This window comes from Crocuta crocuta, unplaced genomic scaffold (assembly GCF_008692635.1).
Source record: "Crocuta crocuta isolate KB4526 unplaced genomic scaffold, BGI_CrCroc_1.0 scaffold56, whole genome shotgun sequence".
Lineage (NCBI taxonomy): Eukaryota > Metazoa > Chordata > Mammalia > Carnivora > Hyaenidae > Crocuta > Crocuta crocuta.
In genome coordinates this window covers 4,521,877-4,542,724 of record NW_027531334.1, presented here as the reverse complement: position 1 = coordinate 4,542,724, position 20,848 = coordinate 4,521,877, and the positions used below count along the sequence as shown (strand labels likewise).

Genomic DNA, 20,848 nt, shown 5'->3' with positions numbered 1-20,848 from the left:
TGCATACTCAAAAGCATATACATAGGTGGAAATGAAGAGTTTACAGTCAAAAAGTAGTGTAAAGTTTAGAAAGAAAATTGATGGGAAAGTACCTGCAATGCATAACAAGCATTGAACTTTGGGACCATGTAGTAACATTGTGACTTTTTTCTCATCCTGTGAAATTAAGCAGGACTGTTTCCATCCTTTAGCTATAAAACTGATTCTACAGAGGGTTAACTAGTTGCTGTCATTTTGCTTAAGAGAGTCACAACTTGAGTTGGAGATGAAATAATTCCCAAATCTATAAAGCTTTGAAGAATAATTTAGGCTGGGGCTCCTGGGTGTCTCAGTTGGTTAAGTGCCTAACTCTTGATTTGGGCTCAGGTCATGATCTCACAGTCGTGAGACTGAGCCCTGGGTCGAGCTCTGCTCTAAGTATGGAGCCTGCTTAAAAGATTCACTCTGCCTCTCTCTGTGTCCTTACCCCACTCATGCGCTTGCTCTCTCTCAAAAAAAAAAAAAATAATAATCTTAAAGAAAAAAGAATAATTTGGGCTAAAATCATTATCCATCAGATAATTTGTTATGATTCATGCATTATAATGTCATATGTTAATTATGTGGCTGTTTGTGTTTTAATTAATGCTGTGATATCAAAATGTAAAATACACAGAACTCTGTCCTGGTTACCAAGAAATCTTTAAGTATGTAGTTACTATATGATTAGTTCCATGCTGTGATGGCATGTTATAATACTAACTACTTTTGTAATGTTCCACTTCCCTGGATAACTTGTCTGCTTTAAAGTGATGAGGTAATTCCTGCTTGAAGTCATTAGCCCTCAGCCTTCCCAAACAGTTCTTAGTGACCTAGTCACCTAGGCCATGCTCCCAAATGCCTCCATGGCTTTAAAGAAGAGACTCTCATTTCTTCTACCCATCAGTGTTCTACCTTTGGGAAATCATGGAAAGAGGCACCTCCACACCACCCACATTTGTACACCTTGTGTAACTGTTGCTTTTGTGGTTAGAGTACCAATACTCGTCCTGGAGAAGTTTTCCTTTCAGTGTATGTTAGGAGAATGAGGCCTGATATTGGGAAGAGGCAGTGTCCTTGGGTGGGAACCATTACTGCAGAGAAGATGCATGGAGGCATGCACGGGTATGAAGGAAATAAAAAGGAATATCTTACCTGAGACAAAGAATAATTAAGAAATACCACCAGCTTGTCATGTATTAATTAGGTCATAATCCTATAAAAGTTGAGTCTTCATTTAGGAAAAAATATTAATTAATGACTTTAAAATATATTTTACCTTTTCATTATGTTTTATTAACATCGTATAGGTAATCCATAAGTATATTCTTGGAACAACAAAAAAAAAATCAGATACTACAGAAATTTATAGTCAGCTATAAAAGGCCATTTTCATTATCCCATCATCAAGTATATAATTTCCTTCTCCAGCTATTACCATTGTTATGAATTTAAATATTCTCCCAGACTGTTTTTCCATGAATTTATTTTCATGGGCATGCCATTCATATTTACATCTACAGTTGGTTTTGTTGTTTTTTTTTTTAAACACAAATGTGATCCTAGAATACATAGTGTTCTAGAAATTGCTTTCCCACTCTATTATAGGCCAATATTTTTCAGAGTGCACAGGGTTGTTTATAGTTATAGAGGGCTGCTTTAACTCATTCAACTTCAAATCCAGCATGAAATACTGAACACGGATACAAAATTTCTTTGTATTAATATTTTGGACAACACTTAGCATTCTAAGAATAATGCTGTATTTTAGCCTTGTGTTGGGAGAGTTGTATACTCTGATGTGAAAAAAATATATCCCAAACCAACTAAAATGATCAAGCATTCATTTTCAGGAAAAAAAATATGTAAATGAATACAGTTTGATTTCTGACATGGAAAAAAATCTAGATGTAAATCTTTAAACTTTTTTTTAAATGCTTTGTTTATTTCTGAGAGAGAGAGTGACAGCGTGAACAGGGGAGGGTGAGAGAGAGAAGGAGATACAGAGTCTGAAACAGGCTCCAGGCTCTGAGCTGGCTGTCAGCACAGAGCCTGACACAGGGCTCGAACCCACAAACCATGAGATCATGACCTGAGCCAAAGTCGGACGCTTAACTGACTGAGCCACCCAGGTGCACCGATGTCAAAGTAAGTCTTTTAGAATGCTCTGTGGTTCAGCCTAAAATAACATTTATTCTTGGAAAGTCAGGTCTAGTAGATTCTGTGAAATAGATACTGTAACTTGATTTTACTGAGAATTATAACAGGATTTCAGTCTAGCAGCAATATTATAGGGAATGTGGCTCTATTTTCACAATGCTGACATATTATTGAAAGCTTTATAATCTCTTGAAATATCATGAGATGTTTTTTCCCCCTTGATTGCCACATTCTAACCATCTGTCAGATTACTTTGGTAAATTTTTAATTTTAGCAACCTTGAAAATGTTTTATAAACAGTATTTCAGATGTTGGAATAGACAGAACAGTTTTCATGATTTAAGAAATTTATTTTATATATACATATAAATATGTGTGTATGTGTATTGATATTCTGTGTGATTAAATGAGATGCATGCATAAGTACTTGTATGACGAATTCCAAGCTGAACTTAGCTGCCTTTATTGAGGAGCACCATTTGGACCTAAAAGAATGACTAACAAACTATAGTCATTTAGCCTTGAGTAATTTTGCAGATATTTCCTCACAAATCAATGAACTGAACCTGTCGCTCAAGGCAAACAACTTACAGTATTTGTTGCCAATGAAAAAATTGAAGTTCCAAGTAAAAATTATAATTTTTAAAAGATTTGTATCTGCAGCCCTGGGATTGACATTAGTGGGGAAATTAATGAATGTTTTTTATACTGAATAATGAAAAGTACCAATGTTTGGAATATCTTTATAACTCAGTGAACTAATAATTTCCATATGACCAATGTGTGCTGTATAATCATGCATACATCAAATACGCAAAGTATAAGGCAAATGTATAGATTTTCATATAAGAGTATGAAAAGTTTCAGATAGCAACTATCAACTAGCCTTAAGAAACTTCCAGTTGCTGAGTTTTGGTATAGTATCAGAGAATTTTCTCAGTTATCTGAAAGAAGTAATGAAGTATCTCTCCCTTTTCTAGCAGTATATCTGTGTGAGGCCATTTTTTCTTCATCCATTTCAACCAAACAACGTATTGCAACAGATTAAATGCTGTAGCAGATATGAAAATCAAGCTTTCTTATTTTGAGATATGAAAAAGATTTGCAAGATGTAAAAAATAATCAAATGCCACTCTTCTTGTTTATCTTTGTTTAGAAAACATGCTTATTTTCTCATGTAAAAGATGCTATTTATATCATATTATTCTGCTTAAATGAATTAAATATTTTAAAAATGTCATAGTTTGGGGCACCTGGGTGGCAGTCGGTTAAGTGTCTGACTTTGGCTCAGTTCATGATCTCGCGGTTCATGAGTTTGAGCCCCTCATCGGGCTCTGCGCTGACAGCTTGAAGCTTGGAACCTGCTTTGGATCCTGTGTCTCCCTCTTTCTCTGCCCCTCCCCTGCTTGCCCTTGCGCTCTCTTTCTCTCTCAAACATAAATACTAAAAAAATTATAAAATATCGTAGTTTTAATGTTTAATATAAATATAGTTAGCTTTGTACTTTGGGTTCTCAAAATTTTAAAGTATACGAGGGATCATGAGGCCCCAAATTTGAGAACCTCTGCTGTAGACCTTAAGCAGTGTGAAGGCAGAGATCATGTCTCTCTTGCTTAGTACTATAGTCCCAGTGCACAACACCTTGCTTGGCATGTTGTAGTTACCAAACAAAATATTTTTGAATGAATAAATGAAAGAATCAAATCCCTCTTTATATTCTTCTCAGTCTGTGATCATATTTGTGTTACAAATTCTAGAATATCCCTATCCTAGAGACATAACTATGTTCCTGTATATTTAATGTCAGCATATCTAATATCAGTGCTATCATATGCTATGAATATAGCATATATGAAAGAAAGCAGAAGAACAAGAGACTCTACAGCAGTATTCTAAAATATCAGCAATGATTATGTATTAGACTTCTCCATGAATATTATGTTTTATTTTATATTTTTCTGTAGTTTCTGATTTTTCTGCAGTGCTTTTTCTCCCGTCAGTGACCTTTTACCTTAAGAAAATAGGGATCTTTGACACCTGAATTACTAACTAATCAGTCAAACCGGTTATAGTAATACTTCAGCAGAATTTACTGTCTTGGGATATTAAGATTTTCCCCCCAGTAATTCACTATGATACATCACATCCTTTAGTAAATTTTTGTAAATGCTCATGGCTGAGTGTTGTTAGGAAGAGTGTTTCTATATATTTTTTGAGTATATTATGCATATAAAACAATATAAAAGGGCGTTTTCTAAAGTCTTCCTCCCAGGTCCATTCCTGTTTACTCGACACCTCCTGCAAAAATCACTTTTATACATTTCTTGTTTGACTTCAGATTTGCTTAAGCATAGACAGGGAAACATACATGCACACATTTCATTTTTTCATGTATAAAAGATAGCTACCTGTATGTACTGTTAAATATTTTGCCATTCTTCCTAAGATATGCTGGAGATCTTTTTTATTGGGATGCAGAGCATTCTCATTCTTTTTTATGTCTATAGAAGATTCTGATTTGCATATATTACATAGTTTGTAATGTCAAAATATTTTAATGAACCAATAATGCTGCAATGAATAGCTTTATATATATGATATTTTGTATTAATGCAGGTATAATCTTCGGTATAAATTTTTTAGACTTGGTCTTGCTATTATCAAATAGTAAATATGTTTATGCTTTTGACAGATACTGTCAAATTATCCTTTATAAATATTATACCATCTTACACTCCAATCAGTAATGCTTAAAAGTGGTTATTTCTCCACATCCTTACCAACAGCATATGTATTTCACTTGATTATTGGTAATCTGATAGGTAAAAAAAATATGTGTGTATATAAAATTATAATTTTGCAATCTCATTATTAAGTTTTATCTTTGCAAGTGTCAAAAAAGCCATTTTTCCTGCAAGCTCTCACTCTTTCATGTGCTTGTTTATTGAACAAAATTATGACCATTTAAACATTTTATAAGTAAATATGAAACTTTTTTATTTTAATTCCAGCATGAATAGCATGTACACTGCTTCTTGATATCCAAATTTGTGGTACAGAAAGTTTAGGAAGATGAATCTTATATTTCCATTGACTTATAAAATAAGATAAAAATGAAAAGTTGTTACAACTAGAGCAAATGTTATCAAACTACGTGGTTTTAGAAACATGATAGTCCTTTTTTTGGGTAGCGGCTGTTCGAGCAGCCAAAGCAAGATGGGTCAAAGTCAGAGTGGTGGTCATGGCCCTGGAGGTGGCAAGAAGGATGACAAGGACAAGGAAAAGAAATACGAACCTCCTGTACCAACTAGAGTGGGGAAAAAGAAGAAGAAAACAAAGGGACCAGATGCTGCCAGCAAGCTGCCACTGGTGACACCTCATACTCAGTGCCGTTTAAAATTACTGAAGTTAGAGAGAATTAAAGACTACCTTCTCATGGAGGAAGAATTCATTAGAAATCAGGAACAAATGAAGGCTTTAGAAGAAAAGCAAGAGGAGGAAAGATCAAAGGTGGATGATCTGAGGGGGACCCCAATGTCGGTAGGAACGTTGGAAGAGATCATTGATGACAATCATGCCATCGTGTCCACATCTGTGGGCTCAGAACACTACGTCAGCATTCTTTCCTTTGTAGACAAGGACCTGCTGGAACCAGGCTGTTCAGTCCTGCTCAGCCACAAGGTACATGCCGTCATAGGGGTGCTCATGGATGACACGGATCCCTTGGTCACAGTGATGAAGGTAGAAAAGGCCCCCCAGGAAACCTATGCTGATATTGGGGGTTTGGACAACCAGATCCAGGAAATTAAGGAATCTGTGGAGCTTCCTCTCACTCATCCCGAATATTATGAAGAGATGGGTTTAAAGCCCCCAAAGGGGGTCATTCTCTATGGACCACGTGGCACAGGTAAAACCTTATTAGCCAAAGCAGTAGCAAACCACACCTCAGCCACTTTCCTAAGAGTGGTTGGCTCTGAACTTATTCAGAAGTACCTAGGTGATGGGCCCAAACTCGTTCGGGAATTGTTTTGAGTTGCGGAAGAACATGCACTGTCCATCGTGTTTATTGATGAAATTGATGCCATTGGAACAAAAAGATATGACTCAAATTCCGGTGGCAAAAGAGAAATTCAACGAACAATGTTGGAACTTTTGAACCAGTTGGATGGATTTGATTCAAGGGGTGACATGAAAGTTATCATGGCCACAAACCGAATAGAAACTTTGGATCCAGCACTTACCAGACCAGGCCGCGACAGGAAAATTGAGTTCCCCCTGCGCGATGAAAAGACTAAGAAGCGCATCTTTCAGATCCACACAAGCAGGATGACGCTGGCCGATGATGTGACCCTGGATGACTTGATCATGGCTAAAGATGACCTCTCCGGGGCTGACATCAAGGCAATCTGTACAGAAGCCAGTCTGATGGCCTTGAAAGAATGCAGGATGAAAGTAACAAATGAAGACTTTAAAAAATCTAAAGAAAATGTTCTTTATAAAAAACAAGAAGGCACCCCTGAGGGGCTCTACTTGTAGCCACATTTGCCTTCAAAGAGATGGTCAGGAAGCTGCCAGAGAAACCTCGTCCAGTTGATCTTTCTTAGCAAACCCCCCCATGCCCCTTTCTGAACCTGATGTGTAGGGCGCCCCCCAGGCTGCCTTCATGTGTCAGCCACGTGCAGTGTTCTCCCCTCAATAAAGCAACTTCCTCCTCAAAAAAAAAAAACCAAAAAACAAAAAACAAAAAAAACATGATAGTCCTACTTGTTAGCAAGTCCTAGAGTTGGATATGTGCTCCAGGTATCTTAATTGCTACCAATCGTGCCATATTTCACTTAAGGCTTTCTTGAACCTGCCTACCTACTACTATTGTATATAGTTTTAAACATTTTCATTACTTCTTTCAAAACTTCTTTTTTCTGATACATCACTGCCATTTTCCAATAATATTTTTTAGATAAGCTGCTTTTGTTAATTATCATCAATTGTCTGGTTTTCTCCCAGGATCTCAGTATTTTAACATATATTCAGATGCTACCAGTAGCTATAGGCTTTGGAGTCAGGGAGAAGGAAGGGAGAAAGATGACAGAATTAACATTTTTCATCCAAATTAGAGAAAACTATATGACAGAGTGGACTGTTTCAAGTAAATGAATACTGAGGATTTCTAGCATTGTTTTGCCCTTGAGTAGCAAAAAAGTTTACATCTTGCATATTTCCTCCAGCTAATAGGTAGTGGTAGTTATTGAGACAAGTAGTCAAAGAATTGTAGGGCCTTGTTCTGGTCTGTGAAGGGACAAAGTTTTGTGATCAACAAAGCTTGGATGAAATAATGACATAAACTAATCATATTGAAATAATATATTCAAAGGAAATATAGATGCAACATTTGAAGTATAAAGGACTGATATCTTTACTAAAAGCTCTTACTAATCACTCTTACAAATGAGAAAAAGATAAACTTATTTTGAAGGTTTTATAGGGATTAATAAATTACCATAAATTACCATATGCTACATCCTTAGAACATAGAACCTTAGAATATGCCTGACACATAGTAAGTTCTATGTATTTGCTGTTACTAAAAAAGAAAATGTAATTCTTAATAAAAATATTAAAGAGATCTTGTAGTGAAATTATCTCAGTAGAAGAATAAAACTGGTAGTACTTGATTTATGAACACTCAGAATATTTTTCTTTTGGAAATTATTGATACTTTTGTTATAAAATTAGTAGTGCTTAAAATGAAATTAAAATGTATGGTGTCTACATGTTTTGATTCATAGTTCTATTTTATTTTTTCTGTTACTCATTTATCAAACCAATAGTTCTTGAGTACTTCTTATGTGCCAGTACTGGGAATAGATAGATGAAAAAAATTATTGCCTTTATGGAGCTTATATTTTAGTGACAAATAGACAAAGCCTATGATGACATCTTTTTTCCCTTATTTATTTATTTAAAAAATTTTTAGTGTTTGTTTATTTTTGAGAGAGAGACAGAGTGTGAGCAGTGGAGTGGCAGAGAAAGGGAGACACAGAATCCGAAGCAGGCTCCAGGCTCTGAGCTGTCTGCACAGAGCCTGATGCAGGGCTTGAACTCATGAACTGCAAGATCATGACCTGAGCTGAAGTTGGAGGCTTAACTGAGCCACCCAGGCACCCTTCCTTTTACCTGTTTTAAAAAGAACTTTATTAATTGGTATAAAACAGATGGCATATATTTAAAGTGTGAGTTTGAGACATTTTATATATAATACACAAACACAATACACAAATATACATACATATACACATACTGGGAAAACATCACCACAGTCAAGAAAATGGATTTGTCCATCATTTTCAAAAGTTTCGTGATGCCCTTTTGTAATCTTTCCCTCTCTTCATTCCCCTGTTGCCTTTCCAGCTCCCTAAGGATCTCACCACTGATTTACTTTCTGTCTGTATATATTAATTTACATGTTCTTGAATTTTATGTAATAGAATTCTACAGTACGGTGCTTTGTTTTTTTGGATTTTTTTTTTTGATTTTGTTTTGATTTGGGATTGTTCCATTCTGTCTTGTCTTGCTTTGGTGTTACTTCTTTGGCTCTCTATAAGGATTTTGATTTCTGGTCCTTTATGTTATGTTGATCAGTAGTTTATTCCTGTTAGACGAGTATACCTTGTAGGCATACTACATTTTATTTATGTTTCCCTGTTGATGAGCATTTGCATAGTTTCCATTTTTTGGCTATTATAAGCAATGCGGCTATGAATATTTATGTATAAGCCTTTGTGTCAATATATGTTCTCATTTCTCTTGGGTAACATCTATCTAGGTGTGGAACAGATGGGTCATGTGGTAAATGTAGCTTAAACAGTGTAACTTAAGAAAATGCCAGATTGTCATCCTAAGCAGTTGTACCATTTGTGTTCCCACAAGCAGTGTAGAGTTGCTTTATACCCTCACCACCATGTTATGATCAGACTTTTAAAATTTTAGATGTTGTAATAGGTGTGTGGTGTATTTCATTATGATTTTAAGTTAATTTGTCGTTTCTCCCTAGTTACTCATATGTGGAACTTTTTTTTAACTTGCTGATTTGTCATCTATTTAGCTTCTTTGGTGAAGGCTCCTTCAAAAATTTGCTCATTTTTTTTATTGGATCATTTTCTTATTGTTGAATTTTGAGAGTTCTTTATATATTTTGTGTTAGGGACTGCATGTTTTTGTCACCCTAAAATTCATATGTTGAAACCCTAAGCCCCAGTGTGTTGGTATTTGGAGGTGCGGCCTTGGAGAGGTTTTAGGTACTGAGAGCCCTCATAGTGGGATTCGCGCCTCATAAGAGGAAATAAGGGGAGAGCTGATACCTTTCTCTGCTCTCTGGTATGTGAAGATAAAAGATCGCCATCTGCAAACTAGGAAGAGAGCCTTCACCAAGAACTAAAATTTCACACAGCCTAGAACTGTGTGAAATAAATTTTCTTTAAACCACTTAGTACATGGTAATTTGTGATAGCAGCCTGAGTGGAATAAGACATTTTGGATACAGGTCTTTTGTCAGATAATGTGATTTGGAAATATTTTCCACCATGCTCTTGATTGTCGTTCTCTAAACTGATTTTTGAAAAGCAAAAGTTCTTAATTTTGATGAAGTCAATATTTATGCAATGACAATGTGATACGATGCTTTCTCTCTGCAATGGGATAGGGGAGGTAATACTTAATTTTTTTAAGTTGCTGTTGACAGGTAAAATATTTTTATGATATATTGCTTTATTTTTCCTGTTCAAACTTCATTATCAATTAGAAAATTTATTGAACTTAAAGACAGTAGTTTTCCTTGGTCACTAGAGTTCCTTCAGTATCTAGTATCTTCAGGATACATGCATACTATGAGCAATTCTCATCTCAGGAATATCGAAATTAGGAAGACTTGGCTCCTCTAATAGTGTTTCATGGCCCATAGCACCTAAGTAGCCATTATCTTGTTATATATTCTCTTCATCTCTGTATTAAACAGTAATTATCACAGATGCTTGATAAAAATTTTTAAATTGGGACATAAGTGGCCCATGAAAGAAAAATATTTTAGAGTCATGTTGTTAACTTATTTTTAGTAGAATCAAATGGGATCTAATAATAATATAATTAAGAAGGTTGTGATTCAGTTATTTTGACTTGGTGTAAATTGTAGAAATACTCTTAAGTTGTGGCACCTAGGTGGCTTAGTTGGTTAAGCGTCCGACTTTCGCTTAGGTCATGATCTCGCGGTTCATGGGTTTGAGCCCCGCGTCAGGCTCTGTGCTGACTGCCAGCTCAGAGCCTGGAGCCTGTTTCAGAGTCTGTATCTCCCTCTCTCTCTGACCCTCCCCTGCTCACTCTGTCTCTCTCTCTCCTAGAAATAAATAAAAATATTAAAAAAAAAAGAAAATAAATACTCATAAGTTTATTTTAGAATTACTATATACATATAAACCAGCACTGATCTGGAAAACCTAGAGTAAGGATTTCTAAGTGATAAAGATTCTGAGTTTAATTGCATTTTGGTATTGTTAATGACATCACTAGCACCAGTGCATTAATTATGTGATTTTTCAGAAAGGACTTGAAAACTTCTGACCTTGATTCTCACTGCTGACTGTTTCTGATTTGTAGCTGAACTGCTTGAGTTAGGACTGCATTTAAGAAATGAAAACAAAAACAAAAGCTGAGGCAATAGTAATACCCTCAGAGCTATATCTAATACAAATTGAATTATTTCATGCAGTAAATGATCAAAAAGAACTGACTTCATTCTAGTCACCAATATTCAGTACCAAAATTTTAAAAAAAGTAGATGATTAAAATAAAAGAATTAAAATGTTGGCCTTTTAAGATATTCTGAGCAATTTAGAGAGGAGAACATCTAATTCACACCTTTTCATAAAACTTCTTAGTATAATTCCACTTGGTTCTTTCTATGTTATAAACATCTCTTCTTTCTTCCTTTTGAATCGTTAGCACTTAGTTTTAAAACTGATTCCTTATAAAAATTATATACTATCTGTGCTTAAATATGTGTATTTGTGATTCTCCCATTTTTTTGCTTTCCTAATTATAAGCTCTTGACAAGTGAAAACCATGATTACTATTGCCTTTGTAACCTTTCTTGAGATCTCATAAACTGTACAGAGGCTACTTGGTAATTGTCGAGTTGTCGTGATAGTGTAATTCTTTATCAAATCAATTTCCCCAGGCTAGCTGAGGATAATTCCAGGAATTTGAGGGGGAAGCAGGGGAAGATATCAGAATTTATATACAGTGTCACTTCATCCTTCTGCCTGTAGAACACCTAGAAAATTTATTTTAAACAGCTTAGAAATTTTATAGCCAGTTTGTCATTGTTTTTGAGCAAGATAAGTAACAAGGTATCAATCTGTAGTATCTTAGCATTTCCAAATAATTACCACTATTAATTCATAGTAATTAGAAGTAGGCCTTAACTTTTAATGTTACCACCAAAATATTTTTAAAGCATCTGATAAACCACATTGAAGTCTGAACCATTAACTCAGATGTAATGCTAAACTTCGGGGGGAGTGGGGGAGGGAAACTCTTAATGGTTCAATGCTACTTGGGAACTTAGACAAAAAGGTATTATCCTAACCATCAACTTACTTAAATTGTTTTTTTCCCCTTGGTTTATAAAGAATTAAATTTAGACTATTTGTACTTGAGATATAATCAGAACATGAAATCTTGAGTGGTTTATTTGAGACCTGTGTTAAATTCATACTGCCATCAGGGAACTGTAAGTCTTAATTAGGGGTGACTCTTGATTGACTCATGAGTTAAGTAGAAGTAAAAGAACTATTGAAGTTAAATGCATTAATCTGAGTACTGTGAAATTTCCTCTCAAATTTTAGAGGGCCTAATAGTTACCTTTATTTAAAAGCTCATGATTTCCTTTATTGGAAGTGATTCCTTTTTAAATATAGAAGTCTGGATAGAGAACTGAGTTATTTTAGTTTAGCTTAGTTTAGTTTTTATTTACTCTTTTTTTTTTTTTAAGAGAGAAAGAAAGAGCTCTTCCAGTAGGGAGCAGGGGAGAGGCAGAGGGGGAGAACATCCCAAGCAGGCTCCATGCTCAGCGTGGAACACTACATAGGGCTCAATCCCGGTACCCTGGGATCACGACCTTGAGGTGATTGCTCAGCCAACTGAGCCTCCCAGGCACCCCAGAACTGTGTTATTTTAAATGTTCAGAACAAAGCAACTAAATTATTTTCAGAGAATTAGACTTTTTTATTATTTGTGAATTACATTTTACATGGACGTTATCAATCTAATTTTAGTTTGAATTTGGCTACTTAGTCTTGATTTTAGTCATGCCCAATTGTTTTTTTTTTTTAAGTTCTTTTGATATGTTACACATAAAAAATGGGTAAAGGCTCCATGTGGACTTTTGAGAGAATAATGTAAATGATATTATTTAAGTGTTACCCCTATGCCTAAGCTTACAATGTTCATTCATTCATTCTGTGAATTATGGTAAGCACTACTGAGTGATCCCTCCCCCCCCGCCCATTTTTTAGACTCTTTAAAGTAGATTCAATTTTGGAGTCCTTGGTTAAATTAAGCTGAGTTAAATGGAGAGTTGCTTTAGGCAGCTACCTTCATATTGTGATGTGTGCAATGCCAATGAGGTCTCAGTGCCTACCACATGCTTGATTCTCAGCAGAGAATAATGAGATGAATAATAGAGGTTAATTTACTAATATCTGTTACTACCCATGTGATGTGAATAAACTATGGGGAGACTCTCTCAGGCTATTGATTATTATTAAAACTCTCCTATGTATTGGTATAGCAGTATATACCAGAATTTCCAGGATGGTCTGGATTTCACATATTTGTGCACTAATGTCAGTATGTATATAAGTGCACCTGTTCCCATTTTGAGACTGCTATTGGTCTGAGAGATTTCCCTAGTACATCTGACAGCTCTGTTATTCCTGTGCTTTTTTTCCAGTTCTTTAATAGCCTCCTTCTTCGTTCCTGATCATTACGATTCAAAGTGCTTTCTTCCCATAATCAAAATGGCTCTTCCATCTTAACCTCCTCAAAAAATTCTCCCTAAGATGATAAGAATATTTAATTTCTATTTAGTTTAGATTAAAATGTATCAATGTAAACTATAGTAAAAGTACTTGTATTGTGATAGTCACTTTCCAAAGTATAATTGGAGATGTACTCTTAAGAGAACTCTAAGAAATGGAGAGTAACCTGGGTTCTTATTTTGTGATTTGCTGTGAATTATTTATTTAATATTTTCATTCAGTTTCATAAAATGGTAGAGTAACTAGTGTCATTGAGAGCAAGAATTCCTGTCCCCTCAAAGATCCTTATAGCTGGATTAAGAATCAAATTGACATGAGATAGATTAACAGGGGAAAATAAGGTTTAATAGCATACATAAGAGAAATCCACACAGACATGGAAATTCCAAAGTTAGGCAAAATGAAGTATATATGTCATTCTGAACTAAGGAGAGAAGGGGATGGAGGTATGCAACTTGAAAGGGAAGAAATGCAATTTACAGGAAGATGAAAAAGAGTTCATGTTTGGTAAACAAATACTTGCACCACCATATAGATTGGTTACCAAGATAACCTTTATCTCTGGTAATAACTCCTATCTGGAAAAACTGTACATTTAGATTCTTTTATGTAGTTAGGGAGGGGCAAAAGTTTCTCATGAGCTCACAGGGTCATGATTGCCTTCAGCTGATAATAACCCATATGCCAAAGTGGCCCATCTTAGGGCAGCCTACTCTACTCTCTCCACCCCTATGCTAGAAAACAGCATAAGGTATTTTTAGGAAAAACTAAAAATGAGTAATTAATCATTTAAAACCAGTTCATTTCATGACAGGTTTACTGAATATTTAACACAGCTTTGGTTGTTTTTGAATCTACCATATATCTTATATACAATTAGAAAGTACATTCTCATTAAAATATAAATTTATGTTTGAAACCTCTTAAATTTGAAGAATGCATGTTTGAACAAACTAAATGTTTCTAAAGAGCTCATTGGTTTAAAAAAAGGAACTTATGGATGAAACACAGGCCATAATTTTTTTTAAATGCAACAAGTTAGAAATCAAGTCAGTTAGAAATACTAAATTCAATTCAAGATGCTTACTGTTTTAGATGTCTTTAAAATGCCAAAAATTGAGGAATTTTTAAAAATCTGATGGGAAAACATTCAAAAGCATTTGTTTTGGGTAAGTACTCAAGACCACAGTATATCCTGGAGTGAGTTAACGTTAGTCATTTGACCTACAGCCACTAAATTATTTTATTCCCTTACATGAGTATGGGAATTTTTCATCCAGTCTGTCTTGGCAACTTGTCAGATAACTTTCCGTAGTTACAAGCTACCATAGTGCAAATTTCTTGTTCTTAGGCATGATAATAAACAAAATTAGCACCTTCTTTCCCCAGAGACATGTTTCCACCACTGGTTTGATTAAGTTTGGTTGTGGCATGATTCTATTTTTTTTGTTGTTGATTCTTTGGCACATATTTTCAACCAAGATTTCTGTTTCCTCAATTTTATGTACAGTAATCTCCCTTTGTTTGCTTTACTGATATTTGCTTAATTAGAAATATGTTCAAGGCAAGCAGTTAGCCTGTTGTTGACTTCATGTGTGTGTGTGGTTTTTTTTTTTTTAAATATATTGCTTGCTTATTCAAGAATCTAATTCTGAGAAGAAATAAGTCTCAAAGTGGCATGTATTTCGTTTGGTATGTGAATGAAAAGTTTAATCTTCTATTTCAGGCTAAACAGCATTTTATTATTGAGGAATTAATAAGACTCGTTGGGAGAATGATGGGGAACTTATCTGGAGTGGTACTTTAGTTTGAATCATTGGTGCCTTACAATTTTTTTTTTTTAAACTCATCTTCCTTATCTTTGTGTGCTGATTACTAGCACATATATGCATAGCATAAGATCATAACTTATGATGAATTCTTTTAGGTCTACTTATTGTTTTGAGACCCAGCTTGAGTTTGTTCAGGAGGAAAAATCTTTCTTTACCCTTCAAGATTCTTCTAGCTGAACTAAGAATTAAATGACTTGAGACAGATTAACAGGAGAAAATAAAATTTAATTTTGTATATACAGGGAATCCATCCCAACATGAAATTACAGAGAGAGTCATGCAACAGAGGTGTATGGGTCATTCTCAACTAAGGAGAACGGGGAGGGGTCTGGGACTTAAGAGGGAAGGAAAGCAATTCATAAGATGAAAGAGTGTAAATGTTTGGTACACACATGCTTGTTGGGCCACTCAGAAACAATGAGACAGAAGACTTGGATCAAACAGGTCTTGCTAGGTTCCTCCCTGTCTACTGCACCTACTTCCTATTATAATGTAGGGATATGCCGTGAGAGCTCTCTTCCTGGAGCAGGTCCTTTATCTCTATTCATTTTAGGCAGTTGGGGGGTGACTAGGTAAAATTTTCTTCCTGCGTCTTCTGGGCCTTCATTGTTTTCAGTTCAAAATAATCTGCATCAAAAATGGCACATTTTTGGGCAGCCTACCCTTGGCCCCAAGTTCAGTTATCATTTCTATGATTGCATATTGCTTTTCCATATTTTTGGTTTTTTGTTTTTTCCCCCACAGAGCTAACCTCCAGGATTATTTCCTATTTGGGGAGTATAATTTCTCTTTGTAGTTTTAGAAAACAAAGCTAGGACCAGAAGGTGATAGGAACACAGATTTGTATACTCACTATAAAGAAGATCTTTCCAATAATTAGGTCTATCTGATAAGGGGACTCATACCTCAGGAAGCCATACATATTTCCTAACTGGCCTTGTCTAAAGGACTCAGCTATTGNCCCTAAAAATAATACAGGTAGTAGATTAAAAACTAACATTGCTGTTACTTGGGACCAATGTTCTACCTAGGTATCTTAATGTGATTCTGAGTACAGTATTTAACTATATAATTGATTAGTTAGCTAATGAGTTACTAAAAGCACACACATTAGAGTTAACCAGTTCTATTCTATACATGTTTTCGTTGAGTTTAATTACAAGGTCTTTTGGTATTTCCAGATATTATGCAGTCTTTGTGAAAAGCAGTTTGACATAAGCAAAAATTACTTTAAAATTTTTTTTACCTTTTTTTAAAGAAGAGAAACGTGTGTCTTCTGTAAATGCAAATTATGCATTGTTTTATGGTTGGTTTACAATTATAACTGACTGCTCACATAGATACTAAAGCCTGAAATATACTTTTAATGATATCTCTACAGCAGCTGTAACTACAATGAAAATTAGATGACATATAAAACTTGCTAACTGCAGAATATTTTATGCACATAAGTAACTTTGGAAGCATGAGAATTGTTAAAGGTCTTTAAAAAGAAATTCTTAGCTTTATAATGATTCCTATTTTAAATTCATTGGCACTTACAAAAGGTAATAATCTCAGTTTCAGATGTTTGGTGGGCAATAATTATTTAGGCTACCAATCCTGTTTATTAAAAGAAATGCTATGTGAATGTATTTGTTCGAAACATTTTAAATGCCTTCTTACTGCGTATATGTTCCCATGGAAACCACAACTATCCCTTTAGAAAAGTGATGTAAACTAGTGGCTTTACTTTTAAGTAGAATCTTAGAAATTGCAGGCTCTATTCAAGGAAAGGTAGCTACAAAGTTGAAAATTTCACTGTGGTTATATACTGCTGAGATATGCACTGCATGTAAAGCTGTATAAGCAACAATATGTGCGCGTGCACACACACATACACCAAACAAATGAATTGTACTCGAACATAAAAACATGGAATATAAAATAATAAAAAGTGATCAGTTAAACCTCATTAAAATTAAAAATGTTTGATCTTCTAAAGATATCATTAAGAAGACAAAGGAAAACCACAGACTGGGAGAAAATATTTGCAACACATATATGAGACAAAGGAATTGTATCCAGAATAAATAAAGAAGTCTTACAATTCAATAATAGGAAGACAACAACCAAATTAAAAAAAATGGACAGGAGATTTGTATAGACTTTTCATCGAAAAGATATGCTAATGGCTAACTAACATGGGAAAAATGCTCAATATCATTAGTACTCAGAGCAATACAGATTAACCCACAGTAAAATGTCACTATACTCCCATTAGACTGGCTAAAATTAAAAAGACTGTACTAAGTGTTGCCATTATAATAATTCCTACTTTTGTAAGTCTTTTATATTTAATTATATAAAAGCAATTTATACTTAAATTATTTTTCATATTTGCTCTGCTAGTTAATTTTCATTATTTCCTGTTCTTATGTCTCAAAGCACTAAATGTAATTAACAATCCAAACCCCCAAAATTGTACTCAGACATTATTCGTTCAGCCCCATCCCCATTAAAATTCTTATATGCAAAGGATTTATAATGAATATGTGATACGGTTCTTGGTTCCACAAGAAGTGATTCACATATACATTTTTATTTTAAAGTCCTTTATAATTGAGTAATCCTGATCCAGAAGGTAGTTGTGTTTTTTTCCCATAACTGCTTATGATCTACGTACTTAATTTTTTTTAAAAAATGAGGGATGTGACATTAAGGGTTACCTAAACTTGCCAAGGAGGAGACTTGTCAGGGCAGCATCAGACAGTTATGAGTCATTGCCCTGGAGTTGAAAACACCATTTGCGCTCTCGTAACTGGTACTCCCACTCAAGACAAAATTTCCTTTAACAAAATCTAAGAACATAGTCATCCAGCCTCAACTTAAAACACTTGATTAACAATTTCACTACCTCACTAAGGACTTCTAGCTAAAATTGCTAGAAAATTAGAAATCTAGCCTCCTTTCAACTTAATTGGTCCTGATTCTGATTTCCATAATTTCTTAAAACTCTTCAGCATTTAAAGCTATATCTATTAAAAACATATTTCTTTTAATCCAGATGCTTTTCATATGTACCTCAGATGTTTATAACAGCCCTTCCAGGAATTGTTTTATAGCTTCCCCAATATTTAAAGTTCTCTGATTTGCTCTCTTTGTTTTCTAAAACCAACTTGAATATTTCCCACTATTTTCAGCGGTTCCTTTTAGGACATAGTTTATCATCCCTCCCTGGTCTCTCTCCTCTGAGAATACAGTCAAAATTTGGAAACTTTGATTCTTTAATATCCTGAACTGGTGTGAGAAGTAGGTAGCCAAAAAGTGATATGACTCAAAATAAGTAACAGGAGATGTCAAGACTTAGTTGGATTATCAAAATCAGTGATTGTAACATTAGTGCCTCCATATTTGAAGACAATCTCCTGCTGTTTTCCTTATGTGTCCCATCAACATTTTTTATGTGATTTTTACCTTACATACTTTATACTGTGTGGATTTTCAGACTGTGGCCACATATTTTAAAAATTATTTCTAATTAAGAAACTGAAACTAATAGAAAAAAATTAGATTGGGTTCTAGGCAGGAACAATTGCTGAGAAGAGAGATAGACAAAGAATGAACGTGTATTGATAGTGACCTTGAAAGTAACAATAACAGTGTGGAGTAAAAAGTGGAGGAGGGAGAAAATGTAAAATATGTATGTATTCTAAACCTTTTCAGACACAATCTGGTGACTTAGGATGTGTTACATTTATAAAGTAATTAGAGTTTCAAGCCAAAATTGGTGTCCAAGGGTTGTTAGTCTGGTACCACATCTACCTTTTTTCTAGTGGTTAAGTCCTGTCACTTGGATGTCATTTCTTCCATTTAACCCAGAGAGCCCAGTTCACTGTCACTCTTGGCTTACAGAGTGTAGCCACCACAGAATCTTCAAGAAGGCCAGAGCTCCCCGCTTGAATACATTTCATATAGAAATTGGTCAAGAAATGTTCTTATGGGGCACATGGCTGGCTTAGCCAGTTAAGTGTCTGACTCTTGATTTCAGCTCAGGTCTTGATCTCAGGCTCGTGAGTTCAAGCCCTGTTGGGCTCCACACTGGCTGTGAAGCCTATTAAAAAATAGATACATTCTCAGGACCCTCCTGGAGGGTACAGATGAGGGGTGATTAAATAGGCCTTAGGTGATGAATCTCCTTTAACATCTGGTCTCCTTAAGCCTCTGGATACTTCCTCTTTGGTATGTCAAGGAACTTTAGAATTTCACCTTCATTTAATGTAATTCCACATTTGGGCCTGAATTTCAGTCATGTAACTGAACTCTTAGAGCTACTACTGGCCACTCAAATTAATATATTGAATCAAGAATTTTGACTCAGTACATCTGTGCCAGCAGGTTTTATTTGATTCATTATATTCCTTCCACCTAACTCAAATCCTTAGGCCCTGTTTCCATGTAGGTTCAGCCTCTGTGTCCACAGGTGCCCTGGCTGTCATCTGACATTTCTGTGGCTGCAGGGATCCCCACAGGCATGTGTATGGCAATGGAGATCAGTGATTGGATTCCCTTGGGGGTTTCAGGTGCTCAGCTTCTGAGCAGTTGTCTGTCAGGTACTTCCCTGAGTTTTGCACAGTCTGCCAGGGGAGTTTCACCCATATTCCCGACACTGACAAATACTGAGACTGAAATGTAAGTCTCTTGCCATGTATCTATTAGTTTCCTAGGGCTGCCCTAACAAATTACCATGAACTGGGTAATACCAGATCAAGGTGTCCGTAAGGTGTCTGGAAACTGAAGACATCCATTCCATCCCTCCCTTCTAGCTTTTGTTGTTGCCGGCAGTCTTTGGTGTCTTCTTCACATGATGTTCTCCCTCTCTGTGATTAGATTCCATCCTAATGCAATTTGTCCTCATCTTAACTTGACATCAGCAAAGGCCCTATTCCCAAATATGGTCACATTCCAAGGTACTAGGGATTGGGACTTGAACCATATCTTTTTTGGGGAGACACTGTTCAACCCACACAGCATGTAGCTCCTGCACTGGAGTTAGGCAAAGGCATATTTAAATGACAGGACATTTCATGCCTATTTCATCAATTAAAACTTACACTATTTAAACTTTAATCAAGAAGCCATATAATTATTTTAAAGCATTGTTCGTTGGCAAAAATATCACAATATAAATATTGTGGTATCATGGTATCTGCCAATTCTGTTTTTCAGCTGAAAGGAGTTGTTCACATAACTTGATAGATCTTTACTTCTTAGAGAATGGGAGGGATTGCTTCAGAGCTGTTTTCCTAAAATAACCAGAATAACATCCACTGGACAAAATGTTTTAAACTGCCCCATATTGCCTATTTATTATGAAGAATTGACTATCTATTGGCAGAGAGCAGAGGAAGCCTCTGACTTTCTGGTTTTCCCAAAGGGCTAATTTGGATACTTCATACATGCTCATGAAATAAAAACACTTGCACAAATAAGTAAATTAGCTACTTTGAACAATCATCACTACCTCATAAACATATTAATGGGAGATTAAAATTATGAAGTAATGAATCAGTAATGATTTAGATAATGTATATTCAAGAACAGTATTTGGGAAATTGCATGGTCTGAGTTCTAGACAAATGTGTTAAGTAAAATAATTTTAAAAGCTCTTCTGATAGTGAAATTACATTTATATCTGTATATCTACTTTTAGGTCATATATGAGTACAATATATATTTAATCTTCAGGTATGATTTTCTAAGTGGTCT

The 20,848-nt window shown here is 35.1% G+C and overlaps 1 protein-coding gene and 1 pseudogene across 1 annotated transcript in view; both read left to right on the top strand.

The window, feature by feature from the left end:
- The window catches only part of NECTIN3 (nectin cell adhesion molecule 3), a 123,910-nt gene that overhangs the window by 78,192 nt on the left and 24,870 nt on the right, over window positions 1-20,848 (top strand). The gene's annotated exons all lie outside the window — the stretch shown is intronic.
- Window positions 5,395-6,747, top strand: LOC144238081 (26S proteasome regulatory subunit 4 pseudogene; annotated as a pseudogene).